We start from the raw sequence: 20,677 nt of genomic DNA, 5'->3' as shown, positions 1-20,677 counted from the left end.
AGGTAAGCCAAGGCTCTCAAGGGCTGTCGCGCTGTGGGTTATTATTAATAATATATCAACGTCGTTAAATTTGTTAACCCACAGCGTTGCAGTCGGATGTATAGTGCAGAGGACATTTTTTCTGTAGCCGACAGAAGAGAAGAGGCAGGGATTTCCCCTACCCTCAACAGGTAACAAGAGGAAAGGGCGCCAAGGCAAGGGAGGAACGGGGAAATACTTAGAGGCAAGTGTGCTACGGGGTTATTCATATACCTGTTTAGGGCCCTGTTGAAGGTTCTGGCTACCGGATCAGCAAGTGATATCACTTTGTATTTCCAGAGAAGAGCTAAATCCCGCCTAAAACTGAGAAACTATTTCTCTGAAGCAAGTAGAGCTAGACTGCAAAGCCAAAACTGGATTTAACTACAACTGAGACCGTTGACGTAATGGACTTAAATATAAGTACTTGATGCGATTCGTGATTTGGACAAACCTTGCTCCAAAAAACTAACTTGGCAACAGTAGTACGTAAGTCTGGACTTCCCTTCCACCGCTGGAGGAGGAATATTCTGTCGTTGGACATTGAATCCAGTGATCCGAGTTCAAACATTGGTTGGACCTAAGAAGTTAATTTTCTTGCTATTTAAAATACATTGAATTAAGAGTTTCACATATTCGAAAGCAACTGATCCTCCTACATGATAGAGGTCCCATGGTGTAATGGTTAGCACTCTGGACTTTGAATCCAGCGATCCGAGTTCAAATCTCCGTGGGACCTAAGAGGTTCATTTTCTTGTTATTTAAAATACATTGAATTAAGAGTTTCACATATTCGAAAGCAACTGATACTCCTACATGATAGAGGTCCCATGGTGTACTGGTTAGCACTCTGGACTTTAAATCCAGCGATCCGAGTTCAAATCTCCGTGGGACCTAAGAGGTTCATTTTCTTGCTATTTAAAATACATTGAATTAAGGGTTTAACATATTCAAAAGCAACTGATACTCCTACATGTAAGAGGTCCCATGGTGTAATGTTTCGCACTCTGGACTTTGAATCCAGCGATCCGAGTTCAAATCTCCGTGGGACCTAAGAGGTTAATTTTCTTACTATTTAAAATACATTGAATTAAGAGTTTCACATATTCGAAAGCAACTGATACTTCTACATGATAGAGGTCCCATGGTGTAATGGTTTGCACTCTGGACTTTGAATCCAGCGATCCGAGTTCAAATCTCCGTGGGACCTAAGAGGTTAATTTTCTTGCTATTTAAAATACATTGAATTAAGAGTTTCACATATTCGAAAGCAACTGATACTCCTACATGATAGAGGTCACATGGTGTAATGGTTCGCACTCTGGACTTTGAATCCAGCGATCCGAGTTAAAATCTCCGTGGGACCTAGGAGGTTAATTTTCTTGCCTTTTAAAATACATTGAACATAAGAATTTCACATATTCAAAAGCAACTGATCCTCTTCCATGATAGGCCCCATTGTGTAAATATATAAATCACTGTAATTGTTGTAATTTAATAACATTTGCTAAAGACATACCTTGGTGTGTGAGAAGCCGAGGCGTGGCGTGCATGTAACTGGTGTTTCCGCAGGAATAAAAAAAGGTAAGAAATTAGAAAGTTCTTTCAATAATATAACATTGAGATCGTCCGCTGCGGGACGGCTTAGGTTCAAATCCGGCTCTGGTCGGAATTTATTCGGCCTACGTATAGGGCCGGTGGCAACCCACCATCGTGAGGAAATTGGGGAGCTCAGAATGAGTGAGCGGTTACCTGATCGAGAAGACCTACAACGGCTGGGGGTTCGTCAGGCTGACCACCCGTCAACCAAATACTGGTCTAGGATCTCCACGCTGTAACAGGTGACTGAGGAACAGTGTGGGAGGGGGACCAGCAGTCGGAAGGTAAGCCAAGGCTCTCAAGGGCTGTCGCGCTGTGGGTTATTATTAATAATATAACAACGTCGTTAAATTTGTTAACCCACAGCGTTGCAGTCGGATGTATAGTTCAGAGGACATTTTTTCTGTAGCTGACAGAAGAGAAGAGGCAGGCATTTCCCCTACCCTCAAGAGGTAACAAGAGGAAAGAGCGCCAATGCAAGGGAGGAACGGGGAAATACTTAGAGGCAAGTGTGCTACGGGGTTATTCATATACCTGTTTAGGGCACTGTTGAAGGTTCTGGCTACCTGATCAGCAAGTGTTATCACTTTGTATTTCCAGAGAAGAGCTAAGTCCCGCCTAAAACTGAGAAACTATTTCTCTGAAGCAAGTAGAGCTAGACTGCAAAGCCAAAACTGGATTTAACTACAACTGAGACCGTTGACGTAATGGACTTAAATATAAGTACTTGATGCGATTCGTGATTTGGACAAACCTTGCTCCAAAAAACTAACTTGGCAACAGTAGTACGTAAGTCTGGACTTCCCTTCCACCGCTGGAGGAGGAATATTCTGTCGTTGGACTTTGAATCCAGTGATCTGAGTTCAAATATTGGTTGGACCTAAGAAGTTAATTTTATTGCTATTTAAAATACATTGAATTAAGAGTTTCACATATTCAAAAGCAACTGATCCTCCTACATGATAGAGGTCCCATGGTGTAATGGGTAGCACTCTGGACTTTGAATCCAGTGATCCGACTTCAAATCCCGGTTGGACCTGAGAGGTTAATTTTCTTGCTGTTGAAATACATTGCATTAAGAGTTTCACATATTCAAAAGCAACTGATTCTTCTACATGATAGAGGTCCCATCGTGTAATGGTTAGCACTCTGGACTTTGAATCCAGTGATCCGAGTTCATATCTCGGTGGGACCTTAGAGATTAATTTTCTAGTTATTAAAATACATTGAATTAAGAGTTTCACATATTCAAAAGCAACTGATTCTCCTACATGATAGAGGTCCCATGGTGTAATGGTTAGCACTCTGGATTTTGAATCCAGTGATCCGAGTTCAAATCTCGGTGGGACCTAAGAGATTAATTTTCTTGCTTTTTAAAATACATTGATCAGAAGACTTTCACATATTCAAAAGCATCTGATCCTTCTACATGATAGAGGACCTAAGAGGTTAATTTTCTTGCTTTTTAAAATACATTGAATTAAGAGCTTCACATATTCAAAAACAACTGATCCTCATATATAATAGAGGTCCCATGGTGTAATGGTTAGCACTCTGGATTTTGAATCCAGTGATCCGAGTTCAAATCTCGGTGGGACCTAAGAGGTTAATTTTCTTGCTTTTTAAATACATTGAACAGAAGAGTTTCAAATATCCAAAAGCAACTTATCTTTCTACATGATAGAGGTCCAATGGTGTAATAGTTAGCACTCTGGACTTTGAATCCAGTGATCCGAGTTCAAATCTCAGTTGGACCTTAGAGGCTAATTTTCTTGTTATTAAAATACATTGAATTAAGAGTTTCATATATTCAAAACTATTTCTCTGAAGCAAGTAGAGCTAGACTGCAAAGCCAAAACTGGATTTAACTACAACTGAGACCGTTGACGTAATGGACTTAAATATAAGTACTTGATGCGATTCGTGATTTGGACAAACCTTGCTCCAAAAAACTAACTTGGCAACAGTAGTACGTAAGTCTGGACTTCCCTTCCACCGCTGGAGGAGGAATATTCTGTCGTTGGACTTTGAATCCAGTGATCTGAGTTCAAATATTGGTTGGACCTAAGAAGTTAATTTTATTGCTATTTAAAATACATTGAATTAAGAGTTTCACATATTCAAAAGCAACTGATTCTCCTACATGATAGAGGTCCAATTGTGTAGTGGTTAGCACTCTGAATTTTGAATCCAGTGATCCGAGTTCAAATCTCGGTGGGACCTAAGAGATTAACTTTCTTGCTTTTTAAAATACATTGATCAGAAGACTTTCACATTTTCAAAAGCATCTGATCCTTCTACATGATAGAGGACCTAAGAGGTTAATTTTCTTGCTTTTTAAAATACATTGAATTAAGAGTTTCACATATTCAAAAGCAACTGATCCTCATATATAATAGAGGTCCTATGGTGTAATGGTTAGAATCTGGACTTTGAATCCAGTGATCCGAGTTCAAATCTCGGTGGGACTTAAGAGGTTAATTTTCTTGCTTTAAAAAAATACATTGAATTATTAGTTTCACTTATTCAAAAGCAACTGATCCTTCTACATGATAGAGGTCCCATGGTGTAATGGTTAGCACTCTGGACTTTGAATCTAGTGATTCGAGTTCAAATCTCGGTGGGACCTAAGAGGTTAATTTTCTTGCTTTTTAAAATACACGGAACAGAAGAGTTTCACATATCCAACAGCAACTGATTCTTCTACATGATAGAGGTATCATGGTGTAATGGTTAGCACTCTGGACTTTGAATCCAATGATCGATTTCAAATCTCGGTATGACCTAGGAGGTTAATTTTTTTGCTTTTTAAAATTCATTGAACATAAGAGTTTCACATATTCAAAAGCAACTGATTCTTCTACATGATAGAGGTCCCATGGTGTAATGGTTAGCACTCCTGACTTTGAATCCAGTGATCCGATTTCAAATCTCGGTAGGACCTAGGAGGTTAATTTTTTTGCTTTTTAAAATTCATTGAACATAAGAGTTTCACATATTCAAAAAACAACTGATTCTTCTACGTGATATAGGTACCATGGTATAATGGTTAGCACTCTGGACTTTGAATCCAGTGATCCGAGTTCAAATCTCGGTGGGACCTAAGAGGTTAATTTTCTTGCTTTTAAAAAATACACTGAATTAAGAGTTTCACATATTCAAAAGCAACTGATTCTCCTACATGATAGAGGTACCATGGTGTAATGTTTAGCACTCTGGACTTTGAATCCAGTGATCCGAGTTCAAATCTCAGTCGGACCTAAGAGGTTAATTTTCTTGCTATTTAAAATACATTGATCATAAGAATTTCACATATTCAAAAGCATCTGATCCTTCTACATGATAGAGGACCTAAGAGGTTAATTTTCTTGCTCTTTAAAATTTATTGAATTAAGAGTTTCACATATTCAAAAGCAACTGATCCTCATATATAATAGAGGTCCCATGGTGTAATGGTTAGAATCTGGACTTTGAATCCAGTGATCCAATTTCAAATCTCGGTGGGACCTAAGAGGTTAATTTTCTTGCTTTTAAAAAATACATTGAATTAGGAGTTTCACATATTCAAAAGCAACTGATCCTTCTACATGATAGAGGTCCCATGGTGTAATGGTTAGCACTCTGGACTTTGAATCCAGTGATCCGAGTTCAAATCTCGGTGGGATCTAAGAGGTTAATTTTCTTGCTTTTTAAAATACATTGAACAGAAGAGTTCCACATATCCAAAAGCAACTGATCCTCTTGCATGATAGGCCCCATAGTGTAAATATATAAATCACTGTAATTGTTGTAATTTAATAACATTTGCTAAGGAAATACCTCGGTGTGTGAGATACCGAGGCGTGGCGTGCATGTAACTGGTGTTTCAGCAGCAATAATAAAAAAAAGAAATTAAAAAGTTTTTTCAATAATTTAACATTGAGATCGTTCGCTGCGGGACGGCGTAGGTTCGAATCCGGCTCTGGTCGGAATTTATTCGGCCTACGTATAGGGCCGGTGGCAACCCACCATCGTGAGGAAATTGGGGAGCTCGGAATGAGTGAGCGGTAACCTGGTCGAGAAGACCTACAACGGCTGGGGGTTCGTCGGGCTGACCACCCGTCACCCCAATACTGGTCTAGGATCTCCACGCTACGCTATAACAGGTGACTGAGGAACAGTGTGGGACGGAGACCAGCAGTCGGAAGGTAAGCCAAGGCTCTCAAGGGCTGTCGCGCTGTGGGTTATTATTAATAATATAACAACGTCGTTAAATTTGTTAACCCACAGCGTTGCAGTCGGATGTATAGTGCAGATCACATTTTTTCTGTAGCCGACAGAAGAGAAGAGGCAGGCATTTCCCCTACCCTCAAGAGGTAACAAGAGGAAAGGGCGCCAAGGCAAGGGAGGAACGAGGAAATACTTAGAGGCAAGTGTGCTACGGTGTTATTCATATACCTGTTTAGGGCCCTGTTGAAGGTTCTGGCTACCGGATCAGCAAGTGTTATCACTTTGTATTTCCAGAGAAGAGCTAAATCCCGCCTAAAACTGAGAAACTATTTCTCTGAAGCAAGTAGAGCTAGACTGCAAAGCCAAAACTGGATTTAACTACAACTGAGACCGTTGACGTAATGGACTTAAATATAAGTACTTGATGCGATTCGTGATTTGGACAAACCTTGCTCCAAAAAACTAAGTTGGCAACAGTAGTACGTAAATCTGGACTTCCCTTCCACTGCTGGAGGAGGAATATTCTGTCGTTGGACTTTGATTCCAGTGATCCGAGTTCAAATCTCGGTTGAACCTAATAAGTTAATTTTATTGCTTTTTAAAATACATTGAACATAAGAGTTTGACATATTCGAAAGCAAATGATACTCCTAAATGATAGAGGTCCCATGGTGTAATGGTTAGCACTCTGGACTTTGAATCCTGCGATCCGAGTTCAAATCTCGGTGGGACCTATAGAGTTCATTTCCTTGCTTCTTAGAAAAATATTAAACATAAGAGTTTCAGATACTCAAAGCAACTGATCCTCCTACATGATAGATGTCCCATGGTGTAATGGTTAGCAGTCTGGACTTTGAATCCAGTGATCAGAGTTCAAATCTCGGTGGGACCTATAAAGTTAATTTCCTTGCTTTTAAAGAAATATTAAACATAAGAGTTTCAGATACTCAAAGCAACTGATCCTCCTACATGATAGAGGTACCAAGGTGTAATATTTAGCAGTCTGGACTTTGAATCCAGTGATCAGAATTCAAATCTCGGTGGGACCTATAAAGTTCATTTCCTTGCTTTTTAGAAAAATATTAAACATAAGAGTTTCATTTACTCAAAGCAACTGATCCTCCTACATGATAGATGTCCCATGGTGTAATGTTTAGCAGTCTGGACTTTGAATCCAGTGATCAGAGTTCAAATCTCGGTGGGACCTATAAAGTTCATATCCTTGCTTTTTAGAAAAACATTAAACATAAGAGTTTCAGATACTCAAAGCAACTGATCCTCCTACATGATAGATGTCCCATGGTGTAATGGTTAGCAGTCCGGACTTTGAATCCAGTGATCAGAGCTCAAATCTCGGTGGGACCTATAATGTTCATTTCCTTGCTTTTAAAGAAATATTAAACATAAGAGTTTCAGATACTCAAAGCAACTGATCCTCCTACATGATAGAGGTACCAAGGTGTAATGTTTAGCAGTCTGGACTTTGAATCCAGTGATCAGAGTTCAAATCTCGGTGGGACCTATAAAGTTCATTTCCTTGCTTTTTAGAAAAATATTAAACATAAGAGTTTCAGATACTCAAAGCAACTGATCCTCCTACATGATAGAGGTACCAAGGTGTAATGTTTAGCAGTCTGGACTTTGAATCCAGTGATCAGAGTTCAAATCTCGGTGGGACCTATAAAGTTCATTTCCTTGCTTTTTAGAAAAATATTAAACATAAGAGTTTCAGATACTCAAAGCAACTGATCCTCCTACATGATAGATGTCCCATGGTGTAATGGTTAGCAGTCTGGACTTTGAATCCAGTGATCAGAGTTCAAATCTCGGTGGGACCTATAAAGTTCATTTCCATGCTTTTTAAAGAAGTATTAAACATATGGGTTTCAGATACTCAATGCAACTGATCCTCCTACATGATACAGGTACCATGGTGTAATGCTTAGCATTATGGACTTTGTATCCAGCGATCCGAGCTCAAATCTCGGTGGGACCTAAAAGGTTACTTTTCTGCTGTTTAGGGTCTCCCCATGGCGCATTGGTTGCGTCATTGCCTTGTAATCAAGGGGTCCCGGGTTCGATACCCGGTGGAGGCACAAGTGGTTCGGATCCCACTTTAAACTGTAGGTCCAGTCCCGATTAGCTTTACTGTGCATGAAGGGGACTCAAAACACCAAACCAATCTTTTTTTAAAAAAATACATTGAACATAAGAGTTTTACATATTCAAAAGCAACTGATTCTCCTGCATGGTAGAGGTCCCATGGTGTAATGGTTAGCACTCTGGACTTTGAATCCAGTGATTCGAGTTCAAATCTCGGTGGGCCCTAGGAGGTTAAATTTCTTGCTATTTAAAATAAATTGAACAGAAGAATTTCATGTCCCATGGTGTAATGGATAGCACTCTGGACTTTGAATCCAGCGATCCGAGTTCAAATCTCGGTGGTACCTAAGAGATTAATTTTCTTGCTTTTTGAAATATATTAAACATAAGAGTTTCACATATTCATAAGCAACTGATCCATCTAGATGATAGAGATCCCATGGTGTAATTGTTAGCACTCTGGACTTTGAATCCAGTGATCCTAGTTCAAATCTCGGTGGGACATGAATGGTTAATCATCTTGGTTTTTAAAATATATTAAATATAACAGTTTTGGATATTCAAAAGCAACTGATCCACCACATGATAGAGATCACATGGTGTAATGGTAAGCACTCTGGACTTTAAATCCAGCGATCGGAGTTCAAATCTCTGTGGGATCTAAAAGGTTGATATTCTTGCTTCTTAGAATACATTAAGGATAAGAATTCAGATATTCAAAAGCAACTGAACCTCCTCAATAATAGGTCCCATGGTGTAATTCTTAGCACTCTGTACTTTGAATCAAGCGGTCCGAGTTCAAATCTCGGTGAGACGTAAAAAGTTTTCTTCCGTTTTAAAGCTCAACTCAACAAGGTTTATTTGGACTTAGAGCTTTACAGTTGGCTGTTTATGCCCAGCATACATTATAAAGTACATAAGATACATTTTTAATATAAGTTTTACACACAAAGTTCATAAACGCTCTTAAATACAATTTTATATAACTACATTAAATCAGTCAGTAACAGAAATATATTATAATTTTATATCAGCTTTTCTCTAAAAAGTAAGTATAACATATCCAATTCTAACATCTGGAGCATACAACATGGATGTCATATTAATGGGGAAAGGAACATTAATTTTTGACAATCTTTTGTATAACGTTTTTCTTCTCTCTGAGTGAATTGGACATTCCAAAATAACTCTCGGCAAAAGATCTGTGTAATGCAATGGTAACTGGATTGTTTCATTCATCTGAGCAGCTTGTTTTGCATATCTGTCTGCTTGTTCATTTCCGTAAATATTAATGTGTGATTTTACCCACACATAATGAACTACTTTTCCATTGCTTATTAAGCTATTAGTTTCACGAATACAATTGATGACATATGGTGATATTTTAAATAAATTCTTATAATTAGATTGTATTGCTTGTAAAACACTTTGCGAATCAACTAGTATTAGAAATTTCTGTTCAGGAACTGTACCAATATAAATCAAAGCTTGATATACCGCATATATTTCTGCTGTAAATATGGATGCCTCCACTGGTAACCTAAACATTTTTGATATATTTCTTTCAGTATCATAAAGAGCTGCTCCTACTCCACTTTCAGTTTTAGACCCATCTGTATATATGTGATAAAAGTCTTCCCAAGATTCTCTAAACTCAGCTGAATGATTTCATTTCGGGAAATATATATTTTGAATTGGTTGTGTGGGAAATTCTAACGAGTATACTGGCAATGTTCTTGCTATGAGTACTTGACTACATTCATGGTGATATTTACTAAATAGTTGTACCCAAAGCGTAGCTGATTTATCATTGGTTATTCCTGAATCATGCAGCTCTAAAAGATTTAATAAAACATCATTGAATTGATGCCATGGTGAATGTTGTATTTTAAATAACATTTTTTTGCGATTAACTATATCCTCACAGAAACCGAACATTCTACTCTCTCCATATATACCACTACATTAGGAGTACTGTTCATTAATCCCAAACATCTTTTTAGGATTTTTCGTTGCTGGACTTCTAGTGGAGAAAGTTTTGTTACTGGAAGATTACACAAGACCATTAATCCATAATCTAATACTGCTCGATAATAATTCTTATAAAACATAAGCATGCTGGTAGGATGTGATCCCCATTTGGTATTCGCCATAGCTTTAAATAAATGAAATATTTTATCGGATCTATTTTTCATCATATTTATTTGATACTGCCATGATAATGATGCATCGAAGTATACACCTAGATATTTTACTTGTGAAACAATTGGAATTTGTAATCTCCTAGGAATAATGTTGAAAATATTTTGAAGACCCTTATGCTTAAATACTACTATTTTGGACTTTTCTAAAGATATTGATAATTTTTTCTGCTTTAACCATTGGTTAAATTCTATTAATTTATCTTCAAACATTGAAAAATCTTTCAAGTGATTGTTTGAGTCTAAATATATACATACATCATCAGCATATTGTAGAAACTGAAATGGGGAATCTATTATTGTTTTAATATCTGATAAATAAATATTAAATAATAATGGGCTAAGAGGACTTCCCTGTGGTAGTCCTTGTCCAATATATATTGGACCTACCATTTCTGAACCAAAATGAAAATAAAGTTGTCTTTTAGATAACAATTTCCATGTCAATATGAGTATAAAATGTGGCACTTTTAGTAATTGAAGTTGTCTCAATAGAACAGTAATATCTACGTTATCGTATGCACTTTGAATATCAATAAAGGCTGAAAGTACTGATTGGTTTATTTTAATAACGCTATAAATATGAGAAGATAATGTTACTAATGCATCCTGGGTTCCATAACCTTTACGAAATCCCATTTGTCTGGGAGAAAATACCTTTTGACCTTCCACAAACCACTCTAATCTTTTTAATAAAAGCTTCTCGAAAATTTTTGCCAATACGGAACTAAGAGCTATTGGGCGATATGACTGACCCAACGAAGGGTTTTTTCCTGGTTTTAGAATTGGCATAATAATTTGAGAGGTCCATGCAACGGGAATTTTAACCGATAGGAATATTTGATTGAAAATTTTACATAACATGCTTAGTGCATTCATTCTGTGGAAGATTTCGTACCATAGAATATGTAATTCCATCAATGCCAGGAGCAGAATCTTTAGACCCTTGAAGAATTTCATGAATTTCATTTACAGTGATAGAGGATGTGAACCCCTTTGAGTATTTTGATGTAGATGAGAACGTGTAGAATATATTAGGAGGTTCAAAGGCTGATGTAAAGGGTGTAGGAATGACTTTATTAATGAAATCGGTTTTCCATTCGGTGGACAAAGGTAAAGTCCGACTTCAATGTGCTTTTCTAAGTGATCTGAACTTGGGCCATATAACGTCTAATTTTGTGTTAGGGATTATTTTTTCGCAATATTTTTGCCATGAAAATCTCTTAGCCTTTATATATACTTTTCTAGATTTTGCAGTAGCTCGTTTTAAATTTATCAAAGTTGCAGGTGAAGGAGCACTTACAAATTGTTTCAATGCTTGTAATCGCTTCCTTTTTGCTTGAAAACATTCTTCATTCCACCAATCTATTTTGGGAAAATTTCGATCATATTGCGGTTTCAGTCGGGGACAGGCATAATCCATAACTTGAGTTATTATATCCACAAATTTTTCATATTGTATAGTATATTGGTTTTGATATTCTTTAGCCGAAAATTTTAAGTCTAAAACTGAATTATATTTCATCCAATCTACCCTCTTTACGCTCCACTTACGAATTGTTTTTTGTTTTATTAATTTTGGAAATTTTTGAGATGATATTAGCGTGATGAAACATGAAAAATGATCACTAGTTCGTAAATCAAAGTCTATTTCCCACACAAATTCAAAACACTGATTATCAGATATTAAAGTTAGATCAATTGAGGACATATTGTTTCCATTTGGTGGTACATGTGTTGGAGATCCATCATTTATAACTGTCAAGTTATTATAATCCATCCAATCTTCAACTGTCTTTCCCAAAGTATTAATTCTATGATCACCCCACAATGTATTATGACAATTAAAATCTCCTGTTATGATTAAAGCCAGACAAAAGATAATTTAGATGAGAGCTCTGTATTTGTTGCGAAGTATAATGAGATGGAATATACAAACTAATAATATTATAAAGTAAGTTGTTTAACTGAATTTTTATACCGACCACTTCTACATTATTTGGAAAATAAATCATGATTTGAATTAAACTGGATTTGTTGAAATGGTACAGTTTCATGAACAAAAATTCCCACACCCTTATTTCCCACATTATAATCATTTAATATACTATGATAGTGAGCAATATGAATATTTTCTGATTTTAAACCCCATACCTCACTAACGCAAATAATTAACGGGTGACACTCATCTATTAATTTAATTAATTTGTTACGACCTTATTTATTTTGTAACTTTGAGATTCCATGTTAAAAGAAAAATTGATATAGTGTTACCTCAAGTCATTGTTAATGTCCGTGATACTACATGTTGTGACGCAAATATGAACGCGCCAATCAACGCGTTGTTGAACTAATGTATTCACCTTTCTGTAACTATCTAATGAAGACAGCTCGCTTAAGACAACGGGCATTTATTATGATGTAAATATAGATTTGCCAATCAAAGATTATCCATGTTTGATGAACTAACCTAATTGTAATTAAATAATGGCGGAACATTTAAATTTGTATATTTCCAAAATGTAAGATTTTATCAACGTTAAAGAAATAATTGTTAACTCAAATGAATATGTAAACTTTCTTTGTAAATTATTAATTGCCAAACTATGTATTTTTCAAATATCTTTCTGTTGTAATTTAGAGTATTGTAATAAGAAATTACCTAAAGACAGGTGTTCGAGGCTGGAACTTTGGGTATAAATACGAAGCAGTTTGGTCCGTAAGGAGCTCTGTTCTGGTGTCAGTCTAGGAAGAAGTGAATAGGTGCAAGCCGCTCTTCTGTAAAACCTAGACTGGCCAAATAGGAACGGTCTAATCTAGGAAGAAGTGAATAGGTGTATGCCGCTCTTCTGTAAAACCTAGGTTAGCCGAATGGGATATAAGTTCCAATTTAGGAAGAAGTGAATAGGTGCAAGCCGCTCTTCTGTAAAACCTAAATTGGCAATCTCGAGTGATAACTCCAAGTCTAGGAAGAAGTGAATAGGTGTATGCCGCTCTTCTGTAAAACCTAGGTTTGGGCCACCCTAGTTTGACCTTTCTAGTAAGTTTGAAATGATCTATTAACAATTGATCTCCAAGTTCCAGTTATGAATTACCTAACCACTGGCTGTAAGTATTCAAGCAGTAAATAAACATTTCCTTAAAACTTCACGACGTTGGTTGGATTTGTTCTGCACCTACCCTGAAGATAGGTTTCAGTGTAGACCCTTAGAGCCTCAATGCTCCCGGCTATAGGAGTAAAGGGTGAGGAAAGTTGCTAGGAACGTAACAAATTGAAGTTTCCTTGCAGAAAAGGATCTTAAATTCCATTGTATTATTAATGGCAAGAATTTTCTTTGCTGGTAACACGTTGTTGTTTTAAATTAAGGGGTGTTCCCGAAATCTTGTAAGTCTTGAATTAGTTTTAAAATTTGTACAGTAATTTCGTTACATTTTAAGATTTTTTTCCTAATATATAATAAATCATCACTCACTGAAATTGTTGTGGTAAGTTCTGCTATTAGATGTAGCAGATTCACTACCGATTCTTTCTGAAAAGGACTCTCCGCTGTTGTTCGGCGTCCTATCGAATCTGATTTTCTATCCTGTTCCTTAGAGGAACACGTCGTGCTCACAAGTTCACTTGTATTAGCCACTGCTGATGATGTTGACGCAATTTGTGGATCCTTGTGTTTATTTTTGTCCTTTATCAAAACAGGTTTAATTGTTTTCCTCAATTGTGAAGCAGAATGCAGTCTAAAATTTTCCCCGTGTTGTTTTTTAAAACTTTCATAAGACCGGTCAGATTCTGGTGGCACTTTATTCCAACAGAGGTTACTTAGATATGTGTCATTTCTTCTATTTTCCCAATCTGTAACAGAATTAAATCTGTTTGTAGTAGAACTTTATGATGTGCAAGGGCTTTCCTTGTTTATTGATTCCTTTCTTATCTCGAGCAATTTAGGAAAGTCTTTAGCAGAGGTCGCATATGTTTGCTGTTCATTTCGTGGATCAATTATAAAAAGTACTTGTTTCCTTGCATCTTGATAGGAGATGTTGTTATAAGCAATCAACCTTTGTATTTCTCTCTCTTGCCCCCATCTTACACAAGACTTATCGGTAGATAAGTGGTTTCCCCTGCAATTAATACATTTAGGACTGGCATTGCAGATTCCATGTTCCGCTTGACCGCATCTATAACACACGGGAGAGGATTTACACTGTGTTTGTGAGTGTGAGAAACGGAAACATTTCTTACATAAAATCACAGATCTTACTTTTGGCTTCACTTCAAATATTTGCCTCCACAACTTCACTTCTTTTGGTAACTGTTGAGATTGAAATGTTACACTAATCAGTTTAGTAGGTTCTTGCCTTACTTCCCCCTCTTCATTGAAAAAAGTTTTCTTCATCCTTATTACATCTATTATTGGAACTTCAGCTCTAATGTCTTCGATTATCTCGTCTACTGGGATGTCGGTAGGTACACCATATATTAATCCTTCTCTCACTAATAGACCTTTAGGGATTCTGGCTTCTAAATGGTATTTTTCCTTGATGAATTCATTTTTAGCAAATTTATTTGCATCAAATGCTGTGCGAAATGTCAATTTTGCCTGCTTCAAACCACTTTGTTTAACGAATTCAACATCAACCTTCTCCTTACACAAATTATAACCTAATTTTACCGTATTCAAGCTCTGTGATCCAGGTAATGCACTGTCCACCAACACGATATATGGGCCTTGATGTCCCTCATAATATAAAGACATATCATATGCCTCATTTCTATATTTAGCAACACCAACCTTTGTACTTGCATTTACTTTCGGATTTTTTGGGTTTTTCTCCACTTCAGGTTCCGTGCATTCTTCATTAGATTGACCTCTTTTGAAAGAAGTCTTATCACTAACTTCCATTTCCACTAACTGTTCAGGTACAATCACATTCATATCACTCTGGATTGCTTGCATTACATTTTCTTCATTAATCTTCACATCCTGAGCCATCTTGGGAAATCACAAGCGTTTTATTTCGCTTTTCTGTTTCACATATCAAATGTAAAATGTATAGAGAGATTTAATCTTGTAACTCTAGGACTGTTATTCTCAAATCAAACTTCAATTAATTAGATCTCAAACTAGAAAAACAAACAATTCAACACGCTATTCACACAGAATCCAAACGATACCACCAATACCACCTTGAAAATCTCTTTTTGCCTTCCGTTTTAAAGTACGTTGAACGTAAGAGTTGCAAGTATATAACAGCGAGTAAATAACTGAACTGAATATCTGAATGGTAAACAGGGGCTTCAAAATGATGGTAATCACGTGTTTCCTCTGACGTAAAAACTACTAAATCCAAAGTGCCTTATTCATTACAGCGCCTTGTAATTTAATCAATTAGATGTACAAACATTTGGATTGGTGTGTAAAAGTAATAGCAATGAAATGATGCTATGTTAACACACAGTCATTGGAACTAGTCTTCAACACAATTATTTGCTTTTTAATACATATTCCTCTTGGGAGTCTCTATGAGTCGACAAACATTTCATAGTACATCTTCTCATTTTCGGTCAGATGGAATTGTGTTTGTTTTTGTGTTTCCATGCTCTCAAGATCACAAGGCGTCAACTCATAGAAGACTGCAGTTTTCCTTATTATCACACGTTAATAATTTCACACCTTTCCACTTTGCATTGTCGATAATTTTATTTCCTTCTAAGTCTCCCAGTACCAAATTCATGTTAAATTAACGCTTCTATTTGCATTCTCATGATATCACGAACATTTCTCGTAACCACTGGACATTCATCACCACTCATGGACCCACCTGCACTGAATACATCTCGAGTGGGAATCTTTTTTGGGGGGAGGGGTCATCGAATTACAATTAATGTAACTCTTCTGATGAATATTACTGTTACATACAATTCTGCGACAAATTAATATGAAATTATAGAACATGAGTTGAGAGATTAGAATTATCTTATACAAATTAAATAGTAATGTGTTGGTGTTAAATATATCCTATATTTATGAAATTTCTACTGAATACAAGGTTTGTTAAGTAGACGTTTACAAATTTTATAACGTGAGGAATTACAATGAGATTTTTCTGCGTTATGGAAAGGTATTTATAAGGAATGATCACAAATAAATAAATGTTAAATATATAAATAAAAAGCATGTTAACATACGATGTTGGAAATAGTTAATAAAAAGGGAAAAATAGAAGACAAAGCAAACTTCATTTAATATCCCCCTGTATAATCAGTGGCTAAGATGTCCTATTCTATTTTATATTTCTATTCGTACGGCCTATGTTGCTTTTAAGGGAATATCCACTGCTTATTGACATTTTTATTATATTTCAAATCATTACCCCCGCATTGTGAAAAGCAGAGCGAATTAACATGGTGGTGAACAATTCGCCTCCTATTACTTTTATCGTCCATGACTCTTTTTATTCATTTTTCTCTTGCGTCCTACGTGTTCTTAAGGAATGGATTTTTACTTAAGCTCGTGTGGCATCTCTCTTCAGTTCTTGAAGCTCTTGTTGCTTAAAACAAATAGAATAAAGCTGGCAATGCACAATTTTCTGGATAATATTTATGCATCCCACTCTACAAGAACAAGTTATTAGTGTCACTCGTGTCTATAGTTTAGAATATTTGTATGTTAAAACTTAATACAGAGAAAAGTTAGTGCTTTCTATACGCTCTTTGATGTATTTACGTGCATATGAAGTCACTTAATAAACAACTTATCGTGTCGGAAGAAGCTTGGGAAGAAGTACATATTCCGTAAAGAAAGGAGGAAGAAATTCAACAATACAAACATTTGACCGAGATCCTGAAGAAGCGGACTTCCTCCTAGAAATTTCAGCAGTTTGTGAGTACAAAATAAGTGCTTTGACATAAGAAAGTTCAAGAACTGCCTTGTAGATCGAACTCGCATTTAAGGAATGTATCTTTACTGGTAACATCTGTGTTACAATGGCTGATCAACCACCAGCTGCTAAAAGGCGAAAGATTTCAGGAAACTCTTACTTTAATGTAAAGGGAGAAATCGATGAGGGGTTATATTCGAGACAGTTGTATGTTTTGGGTCATGATGCCATGCGTCAAATAGCCAATTCACATATCCTCATTTCTGGATTGGGTGGTCTTGGAGTGGAGATAGCCAAAAATGTGATTCTGGCTGGTGTTAAGTCAGTGACACTGCATGATGAGCAAACCTGTCAATTTTCTGATCTTTCGTCTCAATATTATTTGTCGGAAAAGGATGTGGGAAAAAACAGAGCCGATTCTTGCAGTGCACATTTGGGAAGCTTAAACCAATATGTCGAAATATATGTTTACACTGGTCAGTTAACTCCAGAATTCATTAAGCAGTTCAAAGTTGTAGTTTTGACAACTAGTTCACTGCAAGAACAGCTCCAAGTTTCCGAAATTACAAGAGAGAAGAATATTGCTTTAATAGTTGCTGACACGAAGGGATTGTTTGGGCAAATATTTTGTGATTTTGGAGAAAACTTTACAGTAAATGATTGTACAGGCGAGAGACCTCTTTCTGCTACAGTTGCCAGTATTTCTAAAGAAGAAGAAGGAGTCGTGGCTTGTTCGGATGATGCGAAACATGGATTTGAGGACGGAGATCATGTGACATTTTCCGAAGTTCAGGGAATGGTAGAAATAAATAATTGTGAACCAAAAGAAATAAAAGTTCTCGGCCCATTTACTTTCAGTATCGGCGACACTAGAAGCTATTCAAATTACACAAGAGGAGGAATCGTTACACAGGTAAAAATGCCTAAAACTCTCGACTATAAGTCACTAAGAGATTCACTAAATAATCCAGAGTTTATAATCACAGATTTTGCAAAACCTAGCCATCCACCTCAGTTGCATTTAGCTTTTCAAACTTTGCATAAATATATTTCTGAAAGAGGTAAGTGTCCAGATGCTTGGAACCACGCTCAAGCAATAGATTTTGTCGCTTTAGCTAAAAAAATTAATGAAAACAACCAGTTCAAAGTCGAAGAGGTCAATGAGAATCTACTAGAAGTTTTTGCAAATACATCTGCCGGAAACTTATGTCCCGTTAATGCTGTGATTGGCGGTGTTGCTGCTCAGGAAGTAATGAAAGCTACAAGTGGAAAATTTCACCCTATACATCAGTACTTTTATTTTGATGCCATTGAATGTTTACCAGAGGACAGGACAGCTTTAGAAAAAGACAAATGTAAGCCTACAAATTCTCGATATGACTCTCAAATAGCAGTTTTTGGGAGAGATTTTCAAGTGAAGTTGGGAGGTATGAAGTATTTTGTAGTTGGTGCTGGCGCAATTGGATGTGAAATTTTAAAGAACTTCAGCATGATGGGAGTGGGAGCTGGTTCTGGTTATCTAAGTGTGACTGATATGGATCTAATAGAGAGATCTAACTTAAACCGACAATTTTTGTTTAGGCCATTTCATGTTCAGCAATTCAAGTCTCTAGTGGCAGCACAAGCCGTGAAACAAATGAACCCAGACATAAAGATACGTGCCTTCATAAACAGAGTCGGTACTGAAACAGAGGAACTCTACAACGATGATTTTTTCGAAGATCTAGATGGCGTAGCAAATGCTTTGGACAACGTCAAAGCCAGGATATATGTGGATCAGAAATGTTTGTGTTATAAAAAGCCACTACTGGAATCAGGAACACTGGGAACAAAAGGAAGCACTCAGGTGATTGTTCCATGTCTGACTGAATCATACGGCGATTCCCACGATCCACCTGAAAGAAGCATACCGGTTTGTACCTTGAAGAATTTTCCAAATTCAATAGAACATACATTAACGTGGGCACGTGAAATATTCGACGATCTTTTTCGGCAACCGTATGAAGATGCAAACATGTTTCTAAATGATCCTCTATTTTTGGACAAAATGCGACAGCAACAGCAACCTAAGAATTTAGAGACTTTGTTAAACGTGAAGCGTGTGTTTGAACTCGGCAGACCCACGAATTTTATTGATTGTGTGCAATGGGCTCGTAACCATTTTGAGACTCAATTTAGGAACGGAATAGAGCAATTGTTACACAACTTCCCAGCTGATCATTTGACATCAAGTGGACAATTATTTTGGTCTGGTCCAAAACGATGCCCGCATCCCTTGATTTTCTCTTCTAAAAACTCTCTGCATTTGGATTATATAGTAGCTGCAGCAAACTTAAGGGCTAAGGTGTACGGCATCGAGCAATGCAAGTCTCCAGGTGAGATAGCAAATTGGGCGAATCAGGTCAAGGTACCTCCATTCTCCCCAAGACAAGGTATGGTGCTTAACGCAGAAGGTGAAGAAGTAGTGAACAAGGACAATGATGATCCCCGGTACTTGGAGTTAATGACGAATCAGTTACTTAACCTGAAACAGAATTCGAGAAACCTTCATATCGAACCCATTCAGTTTGAGAAGGATGATGACTCGAACTACCACATGGACTTCATCACCGCAGCGTCCAACCTTCGTGCCGAAAATTATGGCATACTTCCAGCTGATAAACATCAGAGTAAGCTAATCGCAGGAAAGATCATACCAGCCATTGCAACGACTACGTCAGTGGTAGCTGGCCTAGCGTGCTTGGAGTTCTGCAAACTCGCTCAAGGTTTCAGAACGCTAGCACCGTACAAGAATGGTTTTGTCAACCTGGCGTTGCCGTTTTTTGGATTTTCCGAACCAATCGCTGCAGTAAAACGAAAGTATTGCAACGTAGAGTGGACTCCATGGGACAGTTTTGAAGTGCAAGGGGAATTAACACTCCGTCAGTTTTTGAAACATTTTAAGACCAACTTCAAACTGGAGGTCAGTATGGTTTCTCAAGGTACAATGTTTATATATGCTTCGTTTACCAATAGTGTGAAACGTCAAGAGAGGATGGATCTTACCATGACTCAAGTAATTGAAAATATTTCTGGAAGGAACGTAAGTCCAAATATACAGTCCTTGAATTTTGATTTGATTTGCGCAGATGAAGAAGGAATTGACGTTGAAGTCCCCAATGTGCGATATCTACTCCCACGCTAAATATTTATCGTGCATTTCTAAGTGGAGAGCTTTATCACTTCAAAATTTTCATATTTATTGATATTCTTTTACAATTTTTATACGTGATAAAATCAACTTTTACAAATAAGACTTTTTATGCATCTGTTTGAAGACTACATACATTTGTAAGAAATAAATTCTGTGTTGCTGTACATTGTATTTCTTAATCAAATTTTTGTTATATTTTATTGTATTCGTAGACGCCTATAATATACACTTAAATTATGTTTCGTGTGTTGAACTTGAATATTCTTAAATTTAACTTACTTACAGTTATAGTTACTTCGCCAAAAACGTAATTCAGATCCAGCTACTCATTTGAAGAAGTAGCTCAGTTAAAGTTAGAATTACTTTTTAAAAAAGAGTCTAAAAATGTAGGGACAAAAACATATACAAACCTGATATATATATATATACACACACACACACAGGTAATGGACAAAATAATATGAACACCTTGGTTTGG

General features: G+C 36.8%; 11 non-coding genes and 1 pseudogene across 11 annotated transcripts; all 12 read left to right on the top strand.

The window, feature by feature from the left end:
* Window positions 1-685: 685 nt before the first annotated feature.
* Window positions 686-757, top strand: TRNAQ-UUG (transfer RNA glutamine (anticodon UUG)). Its single transcript has one exon. It is a non-coding gene; the product is annotated as a tRNA-Gln (tRNA).
* Window positions 758-1,156: 399 nt separating this feature from the next.
* On the top strand, window positions 1,157-1,228 carry TRNAQ-UUG (transfer RNA glutamine (anticodon UUG)). Its single transcript has one exon. It is a non-coding gene; the product is annotated as a tRNA-Gln (tRNA).
* A 1,512-nt stretch (window positions 1,229-2,740) lies between these two features.
* On the top strand, window positions 2,741-2,812 carry TRNAQ-UUG (transfer RNA glutamine (anticodon UUG)). The gene has a single exon. It is a non-coding gene; the product is annotated as a tRNA-Gln (tRNA).
* An 84-nt stretch (window positions 2,813-2,896) lies between these two features.
* On the top strand, window positions 2,897-2,968 carry TRNAQ-UUG (transfer RNA glutamine (anticodon UUG)). The gene has a single exon. It is a non-coding gene; the product is annotated as a tRNA-Gln (tRNA).
* A 177-nt stretch (window positions 2,969-3,145) lies between these two features.
* Window positions 3,146-3,217, top strand: TRNAQ-UUG (transfer RNA glutamine (anticodon UUG)). The gene has a single exon. It is a non-coding gene; the product is annotated as a tRNA-Gln (tRNA).
* Window positions 3,218-3,302: 85 nt separating this feature from the next.
* On the top strand, window positions 3,303-3,374 carry TRNAQ-UUG (transfer RNA glutamine (anticodon UUG)). Its single transcript has one exon. It is a non-coding gene; the product is annotated as a tRNA-Gln (tRNA).
* An 800-nt stretch (window positions 3,375-4,174) lies between these two features.
* TRNAQ-UUG (transfer RNA glutamine (anticodon UUG)) lies at window positions 4,175-4,246 on the top strand. Its single transcript has one exon. It is a non-coding gene; the product is annotated as a tRNA-Gln (tRNA).
* A 402-nt stretch (window positions 4,247-4,648) lies between these two features.
* On the top strand, window positions 4,649-4,720 carry TRNAQ-UUG (transfer RNA glutamine (anticodon UUG)). Its single transcript has one exon. It is a non-coding gene; the product is annotated as a tRNA-Gln (tRNA).
* Window positions 4,721-5,212: 492 nt separating this feature from the next.
* On the top strand, window positions 5,213-5,284 carry TRNAQ-UUG (transfer RNA glutamine (anticodon UUG)). Its single transcript has one exon. It is a non-coding gene; the product is annotated as a tRNA-Gln (tRNA).
* Window positions 5,285-6,488: 1,204 nt separating this feature from the next.
* Window positions 6,489-6,560, top strand: TRNAQ-UUG (transfer RNA glutamine (anticodon UUG)). The gene has a single exon. It is a non-coding gene; the product is annotated as a tRNA-Gln (tRNA).
* A 1,522-nt stretch (window positions 6,561-8,082) lies between these two features.
* TRNAQ-UUG (transfer RNA glutamine (anticodon UUG)) lies at window positions 8,083-8,154 on the top strand. The gene has a single exon. It is a non-coding gene; the product is annotated as a tRNA-Gln (tRNA).
* An 8,794-nt stretch (window positions 8,155-16,948) lies between these two features.
* Window positions 16,949-20,438, top strand: LOC145989232 (ubiquitin-like modifier-activating enzyme 1 pseudogene; annotated as a pseudogene).
* Window positions 20,439-20,677: the final 239 nt, after the last annotated feature.

This window comes from Lepisma saccharinum, chromosome 6 (assembly GCF_977018435.1).
Source record: "Lepisma saccharinum chromosome 6, izLepSacc3.1, whole genome shotgun sequence".
Classification (NCBI taxonomy): Eukaryota; Metazoa; Arthropoda; class Insecta; order Zygentoma; family Lepismatidae; genus Lepisma; species Lepisma saccharinum.
This window is presented reverse-complemented; position numbering and strand designations above follow the sequence as displayed.